This window comes from Mus caroli, chromosome X (genome assembly GCF_900094665.2).
Source record: "Mus caroli chromosome X, CAROLI_EIJ_v1.1, whole genome shotgun sequence".
NCBI classification, from domain to species: Eukaryota; Metazoa; Chordata; class Mammalia; order Rodentia; family Muridae; genus Mus; species Mus caroli.
In genome coordinates, this window is record NC_034589.1 from 64,858,182 (window position 1) to 64,880,291 (window position 22,110).

The following is a 22,110-nucleotide window of genomic DNA, read 5'->3' on the forward strand; positions in this document are numbered from 1 at the left end:
TCTGCAGGCAAGCTCTCCTCTTACAGGGAAGGTGCACAGATATCTGGTGTTTGGACCTCCTCCTGGCCAAAGAAGAAGGCCCAAAACAGGACCTGTCCCAGAAGCTGTGTTGCTTTGGCCTGTCCCAGAAGCTGTTAGCTTCTGTAGTGCACACTCTCACCTGTACTACTTTCAGTGGAGTCCCGGATCCACGATGGCTCCCACTGATTCTGAAGCAAAGCCCTTCCGGCCGGGCAGACACCTATCTCTGGCCGGGAAGGTGCCAAGATCATCTATATTTTTATTATTGGAGCAATATAATCATTATTACTCTATTACCCTAAACCATTTATCTATTTTATTTGATGAACTAATCTTTGTGGTTGGCTCTTGTACTGGAAGGGGTAAGCCATGGAGAACAGGCTATCTTATTGCACCCTACCCTCGACTTGCTCCTCAACCACATATTCCACAAACTCCATCTGTACAGGATAGAAAAAGGTTTCACAGAAGGTTTGACGTGTATGATCAAGATCCAGAGACTATGCTGTCTGGTGTCTGTGAACGTCACCAACCAAAAATCACATAGTTCTTTAAGATGCTTGCAACTAGACCAACAAAAAAGCCAAGAGTGGCCAGTAGATACCATCTTAACTTGTAGTAGTTGACATATTAAGAAGGACTAAATGGTAGCATGTGTCCCCATGTGACTATATCTTCCCCAGTGCACAAGAAACCTTCAGTACCTTGGATATTAGGTAGTTTTGTCTTGGGTAGTAGATTGGAGGGGGGCTAGTGACTGGCAAATAGGCATTTCAGATTAAGACTTATTGTATGCCAGTGCTGAGAGTACAAACACTTCTATATCTTGCCATATCCATTGTGCATAGTACCCACTCTCAGAGGCCTACCCAATACAGGGCCTCAGGAAAAAGAAATGGACATATTGGCTGTTTGACTCCAAAATCTAGACAGCTGTCATTCAGAACTTGGTACAACATCACTGAGGTGTATAGGTGCATGGAAGATAAGACTTGCAGACAGATATATTTTTAACCACCCCCTTAGCACTCCATGGAGGATTTGCTCAAAGTTCCTAAAGCCCTGAGAATTCACCAGTTTTTTTCTCCATGTCTAGAAAACATTTTAGGTTCAGTCTCCTTGAGGGCCAGATCCACAGGTAATGGGTGATAGGAATCCAGCAAACTCCCTTATTTTGGAGCCACGGGTCATCAATAAACATAAAGAAGTCACAAGTACTCCTGTGCCTTCTTAGGTTATAGAGAAGACATCTCTGACTGCTTTACTATCTCTTGCCTACATCTTCTTTATTTCCTGTCCAAAAAAATGTCAGGAATACGAAAGAGTTGCTTTGACATCTGGGGTGGGGTGGGGGCAAACTGAGGCTGGCAGCGAGGTGTGAAGTCTGAGTGGGATCAGCACTAAGAGCGACTGACCGAGGTCAGTCCAGAGAGCAGCCAACAGAGGCTGCAACCTATGGCAGCCAGTGATTAGAGAAGTTACTCAGCAGACCTTTCTCTGAGGGGACAAAGCTTGATTCGCTGGGGCTGGCACTCCCTATGGCCAGTGAAAAACTCCGAACTTTTAACTCTTAGGGGCTGAACGGTAAGAAAAGGAAACAGAGAAAATTCCTAAACATACACATACACAAAGTGGTGGAAGCAAAAAGCAGACTCTAATAACTTCAGACCTATAGATACATACACATATGCATACAGACAGACATATATGCATTCACACATAGAACTGGAACAAAGCTCCAGTAAGCAGTCTCCTAGTACTTCACACATATACATATACCCACATATACACATATGCACATATACACACAAACTTTACGCATATACATACATACATATTTGATGAATGGAATAAAGTTCTAACAACTTTATTTTTTCTTAAATAGCTTATATATCTCAAAATCTTTCAAGCAGTATAAGATTACAATGTGATTGCATTCTACTTTTCTTAGTGAATAACTATGAAAAAACAATATGTTTCCCAACACCTTTACAAGAAATAATATTAGATAGTACAGGTAAAGAAAACAAATTATTCCCAAGAACCCACACACATTCCTAACTAAGCAACTTCTTAGAGATTAACAAAGTATGAGCAAGCAACTTAGTTTTCTCAGTCACTTTCTCTTACTTGCAGACAGCAATTTGTGGTCATAAAGAAAGGATTAATTATTTTATCGTTAAAAGTAATCTTATCATATATACTTTAAATCCTAGGAGTGCATATGTATTCATCAGCAATTCTTGTTAAATCATACAGGAAGCTGAAGCAAGAATGGGTATAAGAAATCAATTATCACCAGCCCAGCCTCAGTGAGAGTGGCATCGGCCAGTGCTGTCATTGTTCTTGTTCCCTGACCATAAAACCTCCCTAGTTTAACTAATAAGAGTGTGCCTTTCTGAACTTCATACTGGTCCTTAAGAAGTTTTACATCAGAGCCAGTAGTAAAAGCATCTCAACCTAGCTTCACTAACAATTCTATTTTTCCAAATGCCTTCTAAGAGTGACAGTCATTTCTGACAATCTATATCTCTAAGTTCTTTCCTAGGGTGGTGACTGAATCATAAATCTGCTCCAGCAGCAATGCCTGAAAGAGATCAAGCACTATTGTGAGGGGCTGGAAGTCACTTAGAGCTTTCATACAATTCTTAGATTAAGAGGGATGTGAGGGCAGCAAGCAGAACAGAACTCCATAACAGCATGAAGTCCTCAGGACATGTGGTCCTCGAATCATGCTACATCGAGGCCTACCCATGTGGCTGTGCTAACCAGTGGGCTGCATTTTATGAGTTGTAAAGCCATTTGTCATGCCTCCTGCATGACCCTCGGCAATTTCCCTGTTCCTCTTTCTTTGGATTATCAGTAAAGAGGTTAAATGAAATGACTCCTGATACTAAAGCATGGGTAACTAGAGTTACTGCAGTAGCCATGGTGAAACAGTAACTCTGGCCCTCTTCTTCCCATCCTCATGCACTCACAGGCAGGTAGAACAACATGGCCATAATATTCAGCCAAATCCTCTTTCAAAATGCTGCTCTTTCAACACTAAACCAGTCATTTTCCTTCTGATACATTAGTAGAACATGTGGCCCTCAGCTCCTAAACTATGATTCTCAGTAGAATAATGCAACTGAATTTTAAAACATCAATGCAAGTCTTATCAACCTTATATAGAGAGTGTATTGTCCAAAGAGTAGGACATTACTCAACCCAGGGCATGCAGTGAACTAGAAACAACCTGACGTTCAGTTCCCGGCATCTTATGAAACTTAGAGATCATTAGAATATTCAACCTCAATGTTCTTCCTTCTGTTGAACCTTCCTTCCAACATGCCAGCCTGCTGACCATGCTACAAAGATAGTAGAGTAGTTGCCTAGCCTACATAGTCCCTTAGTATTGTCAACACTGTCCTCCTAAAGGCACTGCCTTGCTTCAAAGAAGGAACACCCAGGATGAGCTTTGTAAAAATTGTATCTTCCCATCTATAATAATTTGATACTGCTTTAAAGCCTGTTGTGGGAAACAAATTCCCCAGTATCTCAGTGCCATTTTTGCTCCACATAGGGGAGAAAACATACATGGACATGAAGTAAAAGCCTACTATGTGTAGTAATGCAGACACATTCTTACATTTATTGATGATGTGGTGGACAAGGGCAAAGGTGAAGGACATGTTTGATTCTCTCTCTCTCTCTCTCTCTCTCTCTCTCTCTCTCTCTCTCTCTCCCNTCTCTCTCTCTCTCTCCCCCTCCCTCTCTCCCCCCTCTCTCTCTCTTGTTTTTGTTTGTTTGTTTGTTTGTTTGTTTGTTTGTTTGTTTGTTTGTTTGAGACAGGGTTTCTCTGCATAGCCCTGGTGGTCCTGGAACTCACTTTGTAGACCAGGCTGGCCTCAAACTCAGAAATCTGCCTGCCTCTGCCTCTGACTCTGCCTCTGCCTCCCGAGCGCTGGGATTAAAGGCGTGCACCACCACACCCGGCTGACATGGTTGATTCTTGTACCCTTGATTAATATTAACAGATGACAAGACATCCAAATTTGAGTTCTTAGAAGGTAAATGAGGGAAGTATTTAGAGACCAGTGTCTAAGCTTTGTTGATTTATTTTGGAGACACTACGGTAGAGCAGAGTTCCAGAAGTTGTTTGTTACTCAGGAGAAGTGCTCATATATTTAGCTCCTGCTAATGATTCCAGGAGATCATATGTTCTCCAAAATCATATCCTCTATCCTTCAGAGCCAACTGACCCCTGTGCCAAGATGCTTGTCAGTTTTAGCCATTTGCAAATGTTTCCTATGAAAGACCTGTGACACACTACTCATTTGGGGACACTTTCATTTGTCACCTTTCTAACTGTTGACTATTATTAAAAGCACTAGAATGGACCTAAAGTAACTATTTCACCATTAACATAGAGACAGCTTTTAACATGTCCTGGAATAAAAGAAATCATGAAGCTGTTCAAATGTAAGAGGCCAGGAACCTAAGTGAGTAGCTGTTCCATTTAAAAAAAAATAGCACCTAACTGTTTGTGTGTAAGACATTCCAGGCAATGAGAAAATTTTAAAGTGAAGATGGGATCAATGTTTGTCTTCTCTTCCTAAATGCCATACCAACACAATGCCTTTTTATAAGCTACCCATTTTACGCTGACATATAAATAATCTGCCTAAACCCATCAACTGATATTCCTCAACTATACCCTCATTTTAGGGTCTAAAAAGAAAATGAAATTGACAATTAATGTATCAGTATTCTTCTTAACATGCATGTAGCTCTATGGCAAGTCCCACACTAGGTACACTGTATTTTCTCTTCTGTGTTTTTGGCAAAAACCTGATGGGGAGACACCATTAACACCATTTTAAAGATGGGATAACTGAACCCAGATGAAGTACAGGCAAGATTTAATCCTTCAGTTTCTACTATCTGATCACCAGTCAACCATAGTAGGGGTGTGGAGGGGTATTATGCTAAAGAATCTCTAGGTTTGCATTCTCTCAGTATGTGTAGAAAATGAAGAGCATGAACTCATCATTATATTTCATCATTATATAAACCATTAAATACTTCTCATACATTATCTCTTACTTGGTCCCACTAATAAGCCAGTCTAACACTTCTATCCAATTAAACATGATGGGTAGAAATATTCATTTTTGAGAATGAGTCTTTTTAAGCATTCTTTAGCCTTCAAATGGGAGAGCAACATGCTCTGTTAACTCTGTAATTTACACTCCTGTGTGGATTAACACCTCAGGATACTTTATAGGTGTGACTACACTGTATATATGTAATGGATGAAGAAATGCAGGAATAATAAGCTTGGTGGATATTCCCTTGCTTCCTATTTTTACGTTTCCAGGGCTCTTTCATCTATAATAACAGCACAAATTTGTATCTTGTTTGCACAAAGAGCTAGGGACAATGAAATCCTTGAAATAAATACAAGCAAAGAACAGATAAATTACTTTAAAACAAGCCCAGTTTAGCCTTTCAGGCTAGGCCACAAGCAAGGCATTTTACTATTACTCTCAAAGTTAGTGTTCTTCTTTTCCAAATGCCTAATTATGCAGTATTTCTTTGATGTGTACAAAAATCAGCATAAATATTTTTCAACGTTCACACAGCTAGACATTATTATGGAAGGTGAAGGGGGTACTTCAGTAGATGGGTCTCTGACAGTGAATTGGGTGAGACCCAAATGGGATAAAAGAGTTTCAGAAATGAATCAGTGTTTGGGGAACATCCAGGGCCCCAAGAATTTTTATAGAAACAGACTTCATGAGACACATTTGCTTTGTTGATGAGTACAGTCATTATGACTTGGGTGACACAGGAAAGACAACATGTTCTCCTGGCACAAATGCAGATCTTGGATTTTCATCTCACCCTGTGGGTAGGAAACATTTCTGAAAGAAATGGGAAACATCTGGAGAAAAACACAACCCAGCAGAGAACATCAGATGCCCCTCGCCAGATGAGCACCTCAAATGCATTTCCTGACATTTCCGAAGGAAGAACAATATACTCTTAAAGCAATTAGATGACAGTATGGTAAGCCAAGCAAAGCTCCCTAAGTTCTAAGTGCCTTTGTATGCACCAGTTTAGCTTTCAACCAAGATTTTAGGAGTGTGACATTGGAGCCTATGAATTTAGATAGCTCATTGGTTGTGGGACACTAACCATGCACCAGCATAAAGTATGTTTTTAGATCCCTCAAACATGAGGAGAATTCAGGTACAGAATCACATGCTACCACCCACTGCAGCCTCAAACACAGCTATGAATTTCTATTACGGTGTTATCCATAATTGCAGTCTTCATTAATTCAGGTAGGATTATGGTTCAGCTTCAGATTTTTATTAAGGTAGTGTATAACAAAACATTGTGATTTCAATTTGTAAAACCAAATGCCTACATGGGACCTGCCATGGCCAGCCTGAGCTGCAGACAGTCACATTGATGGGGTTAATTGCCATTTAAAAATAATTCACTGCCTCCAGATTGATTCTTCTGTTTCTTTTCTTTCTGTCTGTCTTTTTTTGTCTTTACACAACATTACTGTGTCTCACTCTAATTATTCAATGCTAAGTTCATACTTCTGAAGCAGGAGACTGGAGTCAGAGGAAATGGTGTTTGATTTGTTGCCATGGAAACATCTCGCTGTAGATGGACTCTAATCCCATGACAACTCTCTCTCTTAAGAACCATTTTTTTCTGACATAATAAAAATCTGATCAAGGTCAGATTTAATAACCATCTCAATTCCCTGACTTTCTCTTGTATTTGGTGTCAGAGAGTCATATTTAACAAAGCAGAGCTTAAAAGAACTTTTGCTGGCTTTCTGTGTAAAATTATTATTTATGCCTCTGAACACATAAACCAGGCTCTGTATCATATTAATTCACAACCATACCTTTTGTTATTGTATAATTTTTACATTAGAAGAAAGTTACTTATAATTGTTTGTACTGTGTCGACAGATGTTAACATTTTGTGGTGCATTGTTCTGCTAATACATACATTAGGGCATCAGCAAAGCTTATCGTTTGCCAACAAATGATGTTTACAGTATTAACAAATGCCATGACCATTTATCTTTCAGTTTGCATTGTAATAATTTATGAACTGATTATTATGCATGCATGCAGTTCAGTGAGACTAGAACTATGCAATTCTACACTGAAAGGAATACTTCCTGTTGGAGTTAGGTAAATGAGCAATCTCCTTGTCTGTGAGCTTTAGAAAGGTCCTTCCCCTTTCTCTAGGTCCTGGTTACCTCCTCTTCAGTCATGGCTGAGAGCATATGGTCTCTAAGGGCCATTGCTTCAATCTCACAGATTCTGACCTGCACCATCCTTGCTATAGAGGGAACACAGGCTTCTGGAATCCTGCCTGACCTCTCCTCCTATGATTTTATGGAGTCCTGGGCCTGGAACCACCTCTCCTACTTGTCATGCACAGAGCACTTAACCAGCCCCAAAAGATTGTTGCTTGTTTGCTTACTTTCTTTCTTTCTCTCTTTCTTTCTTTTTCTTTTTCTTTCACTTTTTTTGTAGTCTGCATTCATCCTATGAAGAAGTGCAAATACGTTTTCAGTAAAACAACTAGAGACTCAGAGAAGTTAAACCACTTGCCAACATCACACAGCTTCTATTTTGTAGAACTAACTCTCAAATTTGCATTCATTTACATAGTAAAGGATGTCATACTAGTGAGTGAGGTGTTGCAAAAATATACTCATTCAACTCCTTTCATACTGAGAATTTTGAACCCTGGCTCCACATCTTATGTATATATGTATCCTAAGAAACAGTTTAACTCTCTCAGCCTAGGCTTCTTATCCATGAGTTGAATCAGATGACATTAGTGCAGAGGTTCACAGAGTAAATTAATGAGAATTACACATGTAAAATGGTCACTATGGAACCTAGTATACAGTAGGCACTCATAACAGTACATCATCATTATCTCTGCTAACAATTCCAGATGGAGCCTGGCACCCTGCCAAGGTATGGGCTCCTTTAAACTATATAGCCTCTGATGGCTACCTTTGCATGCTCCCTAGAGGTTCTGAAGCTTTCTCTTCCTTCCACGAGCGTTTGTGCACTCTTCATTCCCAGTACTACAAATCTTCCGAAAAACACTAAACATAAAATAAACCAGATGCCTATGTGCTTAAATCATCCCATTCATTCCCTGAGAGTCATTCAGCAAGCCTGGTTCTGATCTCTCTTTAAACAGAGAGGGTCTGTGATTTGTGTGACAAATGTAGCAGATGCAAATATTTTTCTGTCCTACTTTTCTGTTTGCTTTTCACCAGTCATCAAAGCTTGTTGTACAGAAATCTGCAAAGGTGACCTTCTCTAGGGTGAAAGCCCTCATGGGGCCAGCTCAGATTTGTTTTGGAATTCTACCAGTGTCTGGAAATTTTCGCCTGGTACAAGACTTAGAGTTGTGCTAAAGGAAGAAGGTTGGTTTTTTAATTTTATTTATTTATTTTTTTAACTGATGCAGGTCATTGAGTCAATTCCCATGAAAGAAAACCCTCATATTCAGGACTGCCAGCTATGTCCATCACATCCTTATCTTTGTTTAGGGGTTACCAAGTACCAAGGCACACAGGACACCACAATTCTGGCCACTGAGTCCCTAATGAATTACTCATGCAACTTTTCTCCTTACCCCTGGTTTCCCATCCAACCATACCCCCAACACATGGGCCTTTGCACAAAGCAATGCACACACTTACAGCATACTTGCTTGAAATTATTGGACAAAAGGACTTTCAGTGACCTCTCCAGTGCTACCAATATAGAAGTACACCATCTGCCCCATATCCCTTGCTGGCAAAAAAAAAAAAAAAAAAAAAAAAATGTCTATGGTTTACTGTTGTCAGGGCTACAGACTCAAGGAGGAGCAAACACTGAATCACACTTGGCAACTGCCTTTGTAAAATTCACCTTTTTTCCATTTAAAAAGACTCTCTTTGTCCCTCCCTTCTTTTCCCCTCTCTCTTTCTATCCCCATCCCCACTCTGGGTGGGGGGTGGATGTGCACATGCACATGTCTGTTCCAATGAGTTAAATTACAGTTGCTTACAGAAATATGGCTGAGGAGAGGGTGCCAAGAGAAGATAATGGATAAGGTAAATATGAAAATGTCTATAATGAGAGCCATTATTAGACACAGTTAATTAACATGAATGAAAACTTTTTTAAAGAACCAGTAATGAAATATGCTGAACAAGAAGTAAAACACTGTACAAACTTATGGCTGGGCCAGTGTCTGAATGTGGGCCAAGAGTACAATGGATGCAAGCAAGATAGCAGGTAGTTTTCAATGTCTTAAATGACCATAACAACACCATACTTGTGGTTTAGAATTTGACATGACTAAATGAATGGTGTAACATGAGGCTTAGGCAAAACAGAGTCAAATTAAGAGGCCAGATTTTTATTGCTCCCCAATCCTCCCAGTAGAGATGTGATCTGCTTTGGGACCAAGAGTCTGGCTATATGGCAAATATATGTTTCCAAAATCACTTAAAGTTACACCAATTCTACCTGGCAGATTGTCTACAAAAGTGCTCGCCAGCAAACTTTTCCCTTTCTGGATAAATTTATGTTTCTCCCATTGACTAATTTTTTTTTTTGGATAAATCTACTTCCAGGCACAAAGCCAGGAGTTGGCATCGAGGACACATCAATGAACACTCACAGATCCTCTTCTGTCACAGACATGGCATAGGCTGTGAGCAAAAGAGGAAATGGGCTACAAAAATAGGTCACAGAAGTTGTACCATGTACACTGTCTGTGTCACATTGAACATAATATGCAACACCTTGTACCTCAGGCTCCTTGACTACACAATGAACATAAAAGGCATAGCTCTGCCAGTTTCATGTGACCATTAGCTGTAAGAAGCCACAAGGTGCATAGGAACCCATCCTTCATGACATACTGCAGGTAGGTGATCTATGGCCCTGCTGGCTCAGAAGAGGACTGAGTAATCTGATAAGTCTTTGGGAGAAAGTGAAACAAGGCTGAAGCTGAGGAGGACATCACAAAGTAAGGGGAAGTAACTATGGAGCCTCTCTGCCCACAAGGTTCCATCATGACAAAAAGAGACAAACCTAATCCTTGATTGCCAATCCATTTATGATATCTCTAAAATCAAGATAATGATGGCACCTTCTTCTTTATTTACCCCTAAATACCATTGTAGAGTTACAGATATCTAGTGATAAATTACAAAATGAAAACCAATCATCAAGTAAGTGCATGAACCAATAGACTGCTATTAATGGTTTGATGAACAGAACTATTGTTTTTCTCTCTCACTAGTTACATTCCCTGTATCCCAGCCTTGCCATTTTCTAAGAAAACATGTCAAATAATTTATGGCAGGAGCCAAGAACTGAAAGGGAAGTTGCCACAGGCAAATTAGAGCACTACTGTCAGAAAACACACAAATTGGTTTTGAAAAATATTGGGAAATGTCTTCCAAGGTCCCAGTGAGCACTGAGAAATGTCCCAAAGGGACCTCACTTACAGAAAATCGAAAGAACAGGATAAGGGACTTGCTTTCATTCCACACAAAGTTTCCAAACTAAACTTTCCATTACTCTTAATGATTAATATTTCCTTTTGCCTGGTAAGTTATCATGTTCTCTTTTAAGAAAGCATGTTGGATCTCATGTTCCTGACACCCCCTCTGGACTCTCTGGTTTGCCTCCTATGATCTCAATAATCCCAGTGCTGGACCTTTGACTTGCCTGATTATGTTTCCTTGTCTCTGCTGTTGGGTAGATCTCTGTCTACCCCATAATCCTAATAAGGGAAAGGAAGGCAAGGTAATTTGAAGACTGCAAAATGCTAGACAAATGCAAGTGACTTTTATTATTAAATCAAGCTTTGGAATTTACACATTCACTGTGTGCTCTCAAGGTTGGAAATAGAGCTCAAAGGTCAAGTGCAATTCATTAGAAGCTAATTAGAAGACAAATTGTCTTTCATTTGAACATGTGATACAGAATAAAGCAGCTTAAGGAGTGAGGGTGGCTTATTTTAAAGTCTTTGTTTTATTTCAAGGCTTCTTGGATTTGTCAAGCAGCTGCTCTATGCAGGCTTTCAGGGGAGGACATGAAGAAGTATAGGATACTGTGTCCACCTTCTCAGAGCTCACTGTCCAATGTAGATAAAAAGATGAGGCCAAAAATAAACAAGAGATAGCACATGCATGAAAGCTTACATAGATAGAGACCCAGTGCTCTGGCTTAAGCTCTCTTAGAAACAGTAGTCTTAGACACATGAGGTCACGGTAATTCCCATAAAAGGCTTTATAGGTCAAAAGGGAGCACATGTGCTGGAGAAGACATTCAGTAGGCAGAACCCAAGTGGCAGAGGTACAAGAATATGGGCATACACTAGATGTCCCTAAGTTCCTACTCAGATGTGACAGATGTTCCCCAATAGACCAGCAGATGAAATGGGATTTGACCCTGGAAGCTGGAGAGATTAGATTAAGAATTTGGCCATTTGGCCTTGTGTCACTTCTTATTGCAGAGCTGGGGGCGAGAAGAGTTTATGAGAAATGACTCTATATACTATGGTTTTCTTCACACTCCGGTGACTCCATGATTTTGCAGTTTCATTGATCTGCCTCAATGCAGAAATAATCATACTCATTGCAGCAATAACTGAGCTTTCCCCCAACCATCATTTATTGAGCACCAGGATGCTTTTTGATGCAGCAGACTTGTAAGGTGCTCCTATTGTACCCATTTATTCAAACAAACATTAATCTAGGTGGCATGGTGAATGGTATTTTTCAGGCATAATTAAATTCCCTAATCAGTTACTTAAATTAATCCAAGAGAGATTACTCTTGATGGGAATTACCTAGTGAAATGAGCCCCTAATGGATTCTGATATTTCCCTTAGGAAGAAATCTCAAATAGCTCATTCCACAGAATTTCATATGCTGGTGACTACTTTCCTCATATAGTTGCCAGTGGATATGAGTTTCAGTCAGTGTCTGCAGCTCTAGACTGTTTTCTGAATTTCTCTTCAAGACTCTGGTCTACAGATGTTGGACAAATTTAGCTTATCCTGATACTTATTTGCTGTAGGTATATGAAAAGATAGAATTTCTTGTAGATAAGAGGGTGGATAGAAGGATGGATGGGTGGGTGGATGGATGGATGGATGGATGGATGGAGATAATATTTTGAGATCTTAAGCTAACTCTGATACTTACAGAAGCCAATTCCATGTAGATGACTATGTAACTAGGCAGATGATATATAGATGTTAGATAGTTATAGGATAAATGTCACATATTTTCTATAGTATATACAAACAATACTGATGTTTTATGAGATATAAATGTCATCTGTACATCCATATTTACACCTGTATCTGTGTCTCTTTCTGTTACTTTTTGGGTACCTAATTAAAAAAAAATAAATTAAGAAAAAAGAACCCATCCTATAAAAACCTATATTCAGAACACAAAGGACATAGTTAAAAGCAAGATAGAGACAAGAGAGTCATTTATTAAAGACAACACAGATAAGTCAAATGGTATTATACAGACAGCAGAACAATGCTTGGAAAAGGTGGCATGAGAACCAGAGGATATTTAGCTTATAATGAGGATGGGATGGGGATAACATAATGACAAAGTAGTGACCTACAGAATAGGGAATATGACAAGTGGATGGGGAGAAGATTTCCCAATGTTAACAAGATCTTATTTTTCAACCCAGAAACATCTTAATTTAATTAATCTGAGTTCATATCCTGTCACCTAGAACAAACCCTACCACACAGTACATTACATAGCCAATAAATATTTAAACAATGAGTTTCCTAAGAGAAAAAGAATATATTGTCTTGGAAAGGAATAAAAGTCAGGCCTAAGTACAACATGTTAGACTAAGGAGATAAAGAGTTAACAAGAAGACAGGTAGTCTGCAGGAGTCCTTTTATTAAATAATTCTACTGAAGCACAGTTGGTCCAAATATCCATGGGACATCCTTCCACAGACAAAATTATTTCTTTTGTTCTACAGTTCAGGTTGTAAGAGCTATGTCTCATGCAGTCCTGCACAAAAATATTGATGCAGCTATGAAATTTTAAAAATCATTCAATAAAGAAGTTTCAACATGCCACAGCATGTCCAAGGTGACATGGTAAGAAAAAACCTGTCTGGGAAAGGAGACAAAAATCAAAATATCATAGGTATATTTTGTATATATAGCTATTAAAATATTGTCTGTTTCTCATAGTTTTAAAATCATCATCTAGTATTAATTAATAAACAAAAACAAATATAATATTGAAAAGACATGGGTGCCTTAATTTTAAGGCATTATCAGACACATAAGAATATTTAGATATAGGTGTGTGTGTGTGTGTGTGTATAAGTGACTTGAAAACACAGATGTGATAACAATGTTGGAAGCTGGGAACTGTTTTAAAGTACCTGACACTGCTGGACACAACAAAGTGATGAGCTATTGATCCCCTGAGGAAATTACCAAGTCTACCAAGCAGCAATCCCCAGGGGGTTTCTCTGAAAATAAGGGAAACCAACTAGTCTTTTTCTGGCAGGTCAATCCTGCTGATTCAAATGACACTTAGCAGTGGACACTTTAGAGTTGAAGACTACACTTAGCAAAAGAAAATTGCACTGACAAAATCTACTGACATAATCATGACAATACACCATGTGATGTGTCTTGTTTTCCTCTTAAAATCTCCTCAGTTATACTTGTCCACTTGATCAAGCCATTTGCCAGGTCCCAGAGCTCTGAAGACAAATCAAGTATGATGGCTGCCCTTAAAAATATTCTCACAAGGGACCTCACATGGCAAATATAGAGGAGAAATCCAAGGAAAAATTTACATGGGGTACAAGGTGATTGGTTCTAAAGAATAGGAGGTAATTCCCATTAAAGTGACTCTCTGGCAATTGGACAGCCTTCCTAAAGAGATTAGGATGTTTATATGGAAACATTCCACAGTCTTCTACTGGCTGGAATGTTAGGTGAGATTGGAATATTAACATAAAGATAATAGGGCTAGAGAGATGGTTCAGAGGTAAAGAATGTACCAGTCTTACAGAGGACATAGGTTCAGTTCCCAGCACTGACATGTTGCCTCACGTGCCCTTTTCTGGCCTCTCTGTACACTGCACATACTATGTGCAATACACCCATGCAAGCAAACACTCATACGAATAAAATGATTTTAAAAATATAAAATAAAATAAAAGAAGTAGAAAACAGACTAGAAAGGCCCACCTTTGCTGTGACTGAAACTTATTCTGTAACTAGTTCTCATCCATCATACTTGTTCTATCTCTAGCACTCTGGGACCTGGCATAGGGCTTGATCAACAGGACAGTCAAGTAGGAGCTTGTATGAAATGACCCTTGACCACAGAACTAGCATCTGTGCCTTTGATACAAACCAATAATAACAAAACAAGGCTGAAGATATTGAAAAAGACTTTTGATATTGAGTATTAAGTTTCTTGGACACTGAATGACATTAATGACATTCTGAATCTTAAAAGGCATTTTCCACGGGTATTTTTCTTTAAAACCTTTAAATTTGCTACATATTATTAAATTTAAATGTCTAACTTACATTTCCACAAAACCAAAAACTATATCATGTGTAATGTTGACATAAAAGGACTACTCCACCACAATTCAATTCATTTCAACCATGGACTGAATGGGCATGCAATTACGTTCATTGCAAATTTATAAACCTCATATTTTCTAATTCCCCTATTTCTGTTTGATATGACACAGATTTTACACCCAACTGCCATTTAGCACCAGCCTACTTGTTCAATATTTATGTATGTATTTGTGTGTGTGTGTGTGTGTGTGTAAAACAATAACTAAAGTAAAAGAGGCCATGAATTTGAAAGAGAGCAATGGATAACTGTAGGGTTCCAAGAACAACCAGATAGAAACATTGCTCTACCAATCCCTTACCAGTTGGGTCCACCTGAGGCACAGCCAGCAAAGTCTGGTTCCCTAACCTCCATTGTCTGGCCCAAGGTTACCTGTGCCTTTCTGAGGAGTCCTCCTGGCATCAGGATCGTCCAGCCAACACCTAGGGAAACAAATGCATAAAGAACAGCATAAGAATACAATCAATAAGACCCAGGACAATACTGCACCACCAGAGCCCAGGTATCCAGCTACAGCAAGCACTGGATAGCCTAATAAAACTTAATAACAAGAAGATGATCTTATTTCCAAATATAAAGATGACAGAGGACTTTAAAGGAAATTAATATATCCCTTAAAGAAATTCAGGAAAATACATTCAAACAGGTAGAGGCTTTTAAAGAGGAAATGAATAAAAATAAAGAAAAAAGAAAAATACAATCAAACAGGTGAAAAATATAAATAAAACTGTCCAAGAACTGAAAGCAGAAATAGAAGCAATAAAGAAAACACAAACTGAGGCAATCCTGGAGATGGAAAACCTAGGAAAAAGAACAGGAACGACAGACACAAACATCACCAAAAGAATACAAGAGATGGAAGAGAGAATCTCAGGTGTGAAAAATACCATAGAAGAAATTGATACATCAGTCAAAGAAAATGAAAAAAAAAATCTGGTGTTCATGACACAAAACATCTGGGAACTTCGGAACACTATGAAATGATCAAAACTAAGAATAATAGGAACAGGAGAATATTCTCAGATCAAAGGCCCAGAAAACATCAACAAACCATAGAAGAAAATTTCTCTAACCTAAAGAAAGAGATTCCTATAAATGTACAAGAAGCTTACAGAACACCAAAAAAATGGACCAGAGAAGAAAATCCTCCTGCCATATAATAATCAAAGCATGAATGTACAGAACAAAGAAAGAATATTAAAAACTGCAAGGGAAAAAAAAAGGCCACGTAACATAAGAAATCACACCTATCAGAATTATACCTGACTTCTCAACAGAGACCCTAAAAGCCAAAGGCCCTGGGCAGATATCTTGCACACCCTAAGAGACCACAGGGGTAAAGCAAGACTACTATACCCAACAGAATTTTCAATCACTATAGATGTAGAAATCAAGATATACCATGACAAAACCCTAATTAAATAAAATGTTTACACTATCCCAGTCCTAAATAGAATACTAGAAAGAAAAATCCAACCTAATAAGGCTAACTACATTCAAGAAAGCATACGAAATAAAAAAAATCACAGTATTAAAACAAAAAGAGAAGAAAAACACAAACACACACACACATACAACACACACGCTAATGCATACGCACATATGCAGCCCCAACATCAAAATAACAGAAATTAACAATCATTAGCCATTAATATTTCTCAACATCAATGGGATTATCCCCCAATAAAAAGACAAAGGCTAACAGAATGGATGCAGAAATAGGATCCATCATTCTACCAAATTAAAAAAAAAAAAAAAACCCACATCCTAACAAGAAAGACATTACCTCACAATAAAGGGATAGAAAAAAGATTTTCAAAGTAAAGGGACCCACGAAGCAAGGTAGAGGACACATTATTTCTCTTTTTCTAAAAACATTTTTTTTTATTTTACAAATGTGAGTACAGAGTCGTTGCCTTCAGACACATCAAAAGAAGGCGTCAGATCCTGTCACAAATGGTTGTGAGCCACCATGTGGGTGCTGGGATTTGAACTCAGGAACTCTAGGAGAGCACTCAATGTTCTTACCACCTCTCTAGACCATAGAAGACCCATTCTAACATGTAATAAATTAGACTTTCAATCCAAGTATTCAAAAGAAACAGGGAAATATTCTTCGTGCTTATCATAGGAAAAATCCACCAAGAGAACAGTAAAACTTAAATCACACATTATAGTGGGAAACTTCAACACCCAGCTCTCATTAATGGACAGTTCATCAAGACAGAAAATAAACGGAGAAATAATAAAACTAACTGAAGTTATGAATCAAAAGGACTTAGCAGATATATACAGCAAGCTAATAGCCAACATTAAATTCAATGGAGAAAAACTTAAAGCAATTCCACTAAAATCAGGAACAAGATAACGCTGCCCACTCTCTCTTTATCTCTTCAATATAATATTTGAAGTTCTTGCTAGACAATAAGACAGCTAAAGGAGATCAAGGGTATTCAAATAGGAAAAGAAGAAGTTAAAGTACCATTATTCACAGATGATATGATAATATACATGCATGACCCCAAAAAGTCTACCAGAGAATTCCTACAGCTGATAAACTTCTTCAGCGAAGTAGCTGGATAAAAAAATAACTAAAAAAACAAACAAACAAAAAACAACAACCAAAAAACACCACAAAATCAGTAGCCTTCCTTTATACAAATGATAAATAGGCCAAGAAAGATATTAGGAAAATAACAACCTTTACAATAGCCAGGAATAATATAAAATATCTTGGAGTAACGCTAACCAAGCACGTGAAAGATCAGTATGACAAGACCTTCAAGTGCCGGAAGAAAGAAATTATATGAGTACACTACAGCTGCCTTCAGACATATCAGAACAGAGTATTGAATCACTGTTAAAGATGGTTGTGAGCCACCATGAGGTTGCTGGGAATTGAACTCAGGACCTCTGGAAGAACAGTTAGTGCTCTTAGCCCCTGAGCCATATCTCCAGCTGAAGAAAAAAAATTAAAGAAGATATCAGAAGATAGAAAGATCTCCCATGCTCATGGATATGTAGGATTAACATTGTGAAAATGGCCATCTTACCAAAAGCAAGTTACAGATTCAATGCAATCCCCATCAAAATTCCAACCAATTCTTTATAGACCATGAAAGAGCTATTCTCAACTTCATATGAAAAAAAAAACAAAAAACCCCAGGATAGCCAAAGCAATCTTGAACAATAAAAGAACTTCTGGGGGTGGGGGAGGGAATCACCATCCCTGACTTCAAGCTGTACTACAGAGCAATAGTGATAAAAACTACATGTTATTGGTACAGAGACAGACACCTTTGTCAATGGAATTGAATTGAAGACCCAGAAATAAACCCTCACAACTATAAGCACTTGATTTTTGACAAATAAGGGAAAGCCATGCAATGGGAAAAAAAGAAAGCAAATGATCCTGGTCTAACTGGATGTCTGCAATATTTTTTAAAGAGAAAAGGAAAAAATAAATAAATAATAAATACATAAAATTATTCTAATATAGGGTTGGTAGTTTGGCTTAGTCATAAAAGACTTACCTAGCCATAACAAGGTCCTTATTTCAATTCCTAGCATGAAAAGAAAGAAAAGAGAGGACGAGGGGAAAACAGCAGAGGGGGAAAATATTGCTGGGGTAACCTGTAATCCCAGTTCTGGGAAGGTAGAGGCAGCAATTTCAAATTTCAAGGTCATCCTCAGCTAGACTTAAAGCTAACATGGGATAAGAAAGAGCCTGTCTCAAAATACCCATGTATGTTATTAGGTCAGTCATCTATGTAAATATTCTGCTAGTTTCTCAGGGTTCAGAGGAACTACAGTCCTCTCTTCTTACATCCAAGCATTCTTAAAGACAGTTGGTTTTATGCCCACTCCCACAAGAATTCTTCAGCACCATTCATACAGAAGAGTCCCCTCTTAGCCCTCTTCCCTAGCACTCATAGCACACTCCTTCCCATGTATACCTATTTCTAGTGTATGCCTGCCTGGAATGCCTTCTTGCCCTGCCCTTCCTTTGTTACTGCAAGCTGCTGTTCATTTTCCCTCACAACCTAACATACCCCACAGAGGTGCAGCTTCTATCACTGTTTATACAGCCAACCACAAATACCGGGCAGTATGTGTCCTTCCAGTGAGGCTATAAATCCTTCAGCTTTTTCTCCTGCACCTTAGCACAGATATCTGGCAGGGAGGGTACAGATGTGTCAGTACAGACATGGATGGAGATCTGGGAAGGTCATTATGTAGACTATCCCAAAAGGGTATGTATTCTACTCTGTTCCCTATTACCTTGGCCACCTGTACCTTTCAAGTCCTTGACAATTTATGGCACAGCAACAATTCCATTAGAACAGGGAAGAAGGTGTTCAAATTATGTCATTGTGTTGGAATGTGGATGTTTTGGAGGCTGTTCCAAGTTAAAAAGCCACTGGCCAGGCATGGCAGTTTCCATTAGAATGGAATTTGCTTTGTAATTTCATTAACAGGAACAAGATTTGCCCAGTCTTCAGGTTGTTCGTGGAATGAAGCAATAAATACCTGGACCAAAATTGTATCTAGAATTTGTAAAGGCTAAATATACTTCTTCTGCTGTATAATTAGAGTGTGTTTTATATAGCTATACGTAATCAATGAATTGGAATTCAGTCCCACACAATCAAAGAAGGGTTATGACTATTACATGGCATAGCCTGTGATAGTAAGCGATGGATGCATATTTGCATGTTGCGTATAAACATGATGGCCTCTCTCCAGTTACTCTGAGGAATCTTCGATAACTCACATGTGAAATTAAAGGCATCTTATTCATTCAGTTATTTATTATTCTCTGTAAAATGAGTTAGGAATTTGTCCCCATGAATAATGTTAGCCATAATCGTTAATTTACTCCTATTCATTGGCAGTAATAAAAATGTACAAGGGGAGGCAGAAACATTATTATTTCTTGCTTGAAGTGCAATTTCATGTGGTGAGAAAAACATGTTAATATGCTGCAAAGTGCTACAGGAATTTTGTTCTCAAAGGAATGGCAGTATTAAATGTATTCTGACAAGAAGGAGCCTCGGAAGGGAAACATTTATCTTCATAAAGTCATTCAATTTACTGAGCAGCATCATATTCTTCCTGCAATCTGCTCACTCCATTAAAGGCAAAGCAGTGACAGAGACTCTGTCACATAAGAAGTCTCTGCATTTTTGAAATGAGGAAAGATGGGGCTCATTCCCTTTGCCCCTCAATGCCCACAGTCTCAAACCCAGCTGTACATATTCATGAACATATTTATGTTAACTAATTCTAAAATAAATTAATTAGGCACTGAAAACTTCCTTCCTTTTCCCACCACTCATAAAATCTTGACTAGGAGAAAACAGATCTTCAAGTCTTTCCATCTTACTGTCTCAGGATGCTGTTGGATCTGAAGGTAGTTGTCTAAGATGGAGCCCAGATAGGCCACAGAGCTCCCAGAGCTCAGAGCTATTAAGATCTCATTAGTTGCTCTACAGAGCATTTTGGTCTGTGTGCATTTCTTAATAGAGGTATTCATATTTATAGCACCATGATTCAATCTTGGAAACTACAGACAGAAAATAGGCTCTGGCTCTATGAGGTTGGTGTTTATCTTATGTTTTTAAAAAGGTAGGTATTGTTAATGTGCTGAAATCATGCAGAAATACAAACATATTCCAGAACCAAAGTTTGGAGCCAGCTTGGACACATGGTAGTGAATAAAAACAAATCAAATGGTTTTCAAATAACATGATAGCATTCCCTGCTACCTTATTCCTTTCCTTTTAATGCTTTATAAATAGCTACTATTCTGGGCATGGGGACAAATATCCTATCTGCATTCCTGTTATGAGAAAGAATGTGATTTCAAGTACATTGGAAGAGACGATGGGATGTGGAACAAAAAATAAATATTACATTTAAAAGCATGCTGTGGGTAGTGATTTAAAAATCACAGTGTATATTTATCTAGAAAGAAAAGTATCTTTAACTGAACAAGTAACGCTAAGACTTCTTTCACAGATACCAGAAGCCATCGTTGGTACAAAAAGGATAGAAGAGTAAGGCATTTATTTGGTGACAGGAAAACTAGATTATTAAAGAGAGGGGACTTTAAGCTCCAAGGGAACAGAAACAATGCCTTCACCTGTCAGTATTATATTATATAATATTATTTTATAATATTTGCTTAGTTTATTCTGGTAGTTTACATTACCAATTGGGGCCATTTCTAATCTTGTCTGTCAAGTTATACGGACTTGTCAAAACTGGACTGCATTCTATTAGCATGGTGAATTTTGAAACATTTGGCCTGGTAGAAAGAGTCCTCAGTGATCAGGTCCCAGAATTCCAAGTCTCTTCACTGAATGAAGATTAATTTTTAAGGTCTTTCATATATTACTCTTTTGACCAATGCTCTCATTGAATCCTTAGAATGGTCCACTTTTATCAATGAGTGTTCTCAGAATGTTAAATACTAGAATAATACCACATAGGACATAGGACTCAGATGACGAAAGCTGAATCTAGCCTGAAAGTCTCTTCCTGCAGTTTAATGTCCATGGTTTCAGAAAACATAATACAAGCTGACAAAGGGAGGGATTAAACAGTCCTACACAAAACAATACCTTTGAGTCATGATAATTATCAGCATGATACCATACCTATAAAAGTACAATAAGGGCCTTCCGGTCCACTCCAGCACCGGGGTGCCGTGCCAGAGGAATCTCCGGAAACCCACAAGGACCCGCACAGGATTCCCCACGGGATCCTAAGACCTCTGGTGAGTGGAACACAGCGTCTGCTCCAATCCAATCGTGCGGGACGGAAGACTGCATTAACTAGGGAAGCAGGCAACCCAGCCTGAGCTGGGGCACAAGTCCCTTCCAGTCCACTCGAGCTCTGGGGTGCCTTACGAGTGGAGTCTCCGGACACCCGCAAGGACCCACACAGGATTCACCATGGGATCCTAAGACCTCTGGTGAGTGGAACACAACTTCTGCCAGGAGGCAGGTTGGAACACCAGATATCTGGGGACCTTCCCTGCAAGAATAGAGCTTGCCTACAGAGAATACTCTGACCACTGAAACTAAGGAGAGAGCCAGCCTCCCAGGTCTGCTGATAGAGGCTAACAGAGTCACCTGAGGAACAAGCTCTAACCAGAGACAACTATAACAGCTAGCTTCAGAATTTACCAGATGGCAAAAGGCAAATGTAAGAATCCTACTAACAGAAATCAAGACCACTCACCATCATTAGAATGCAGCATTCCCACACCACCTAGTCCTGGGCACCCCAACACAACCGAAAATCTATACCCAGATTTAAAAGCATATCTCATGATGATGGTAGAGGACATCAAGAAGGACTTT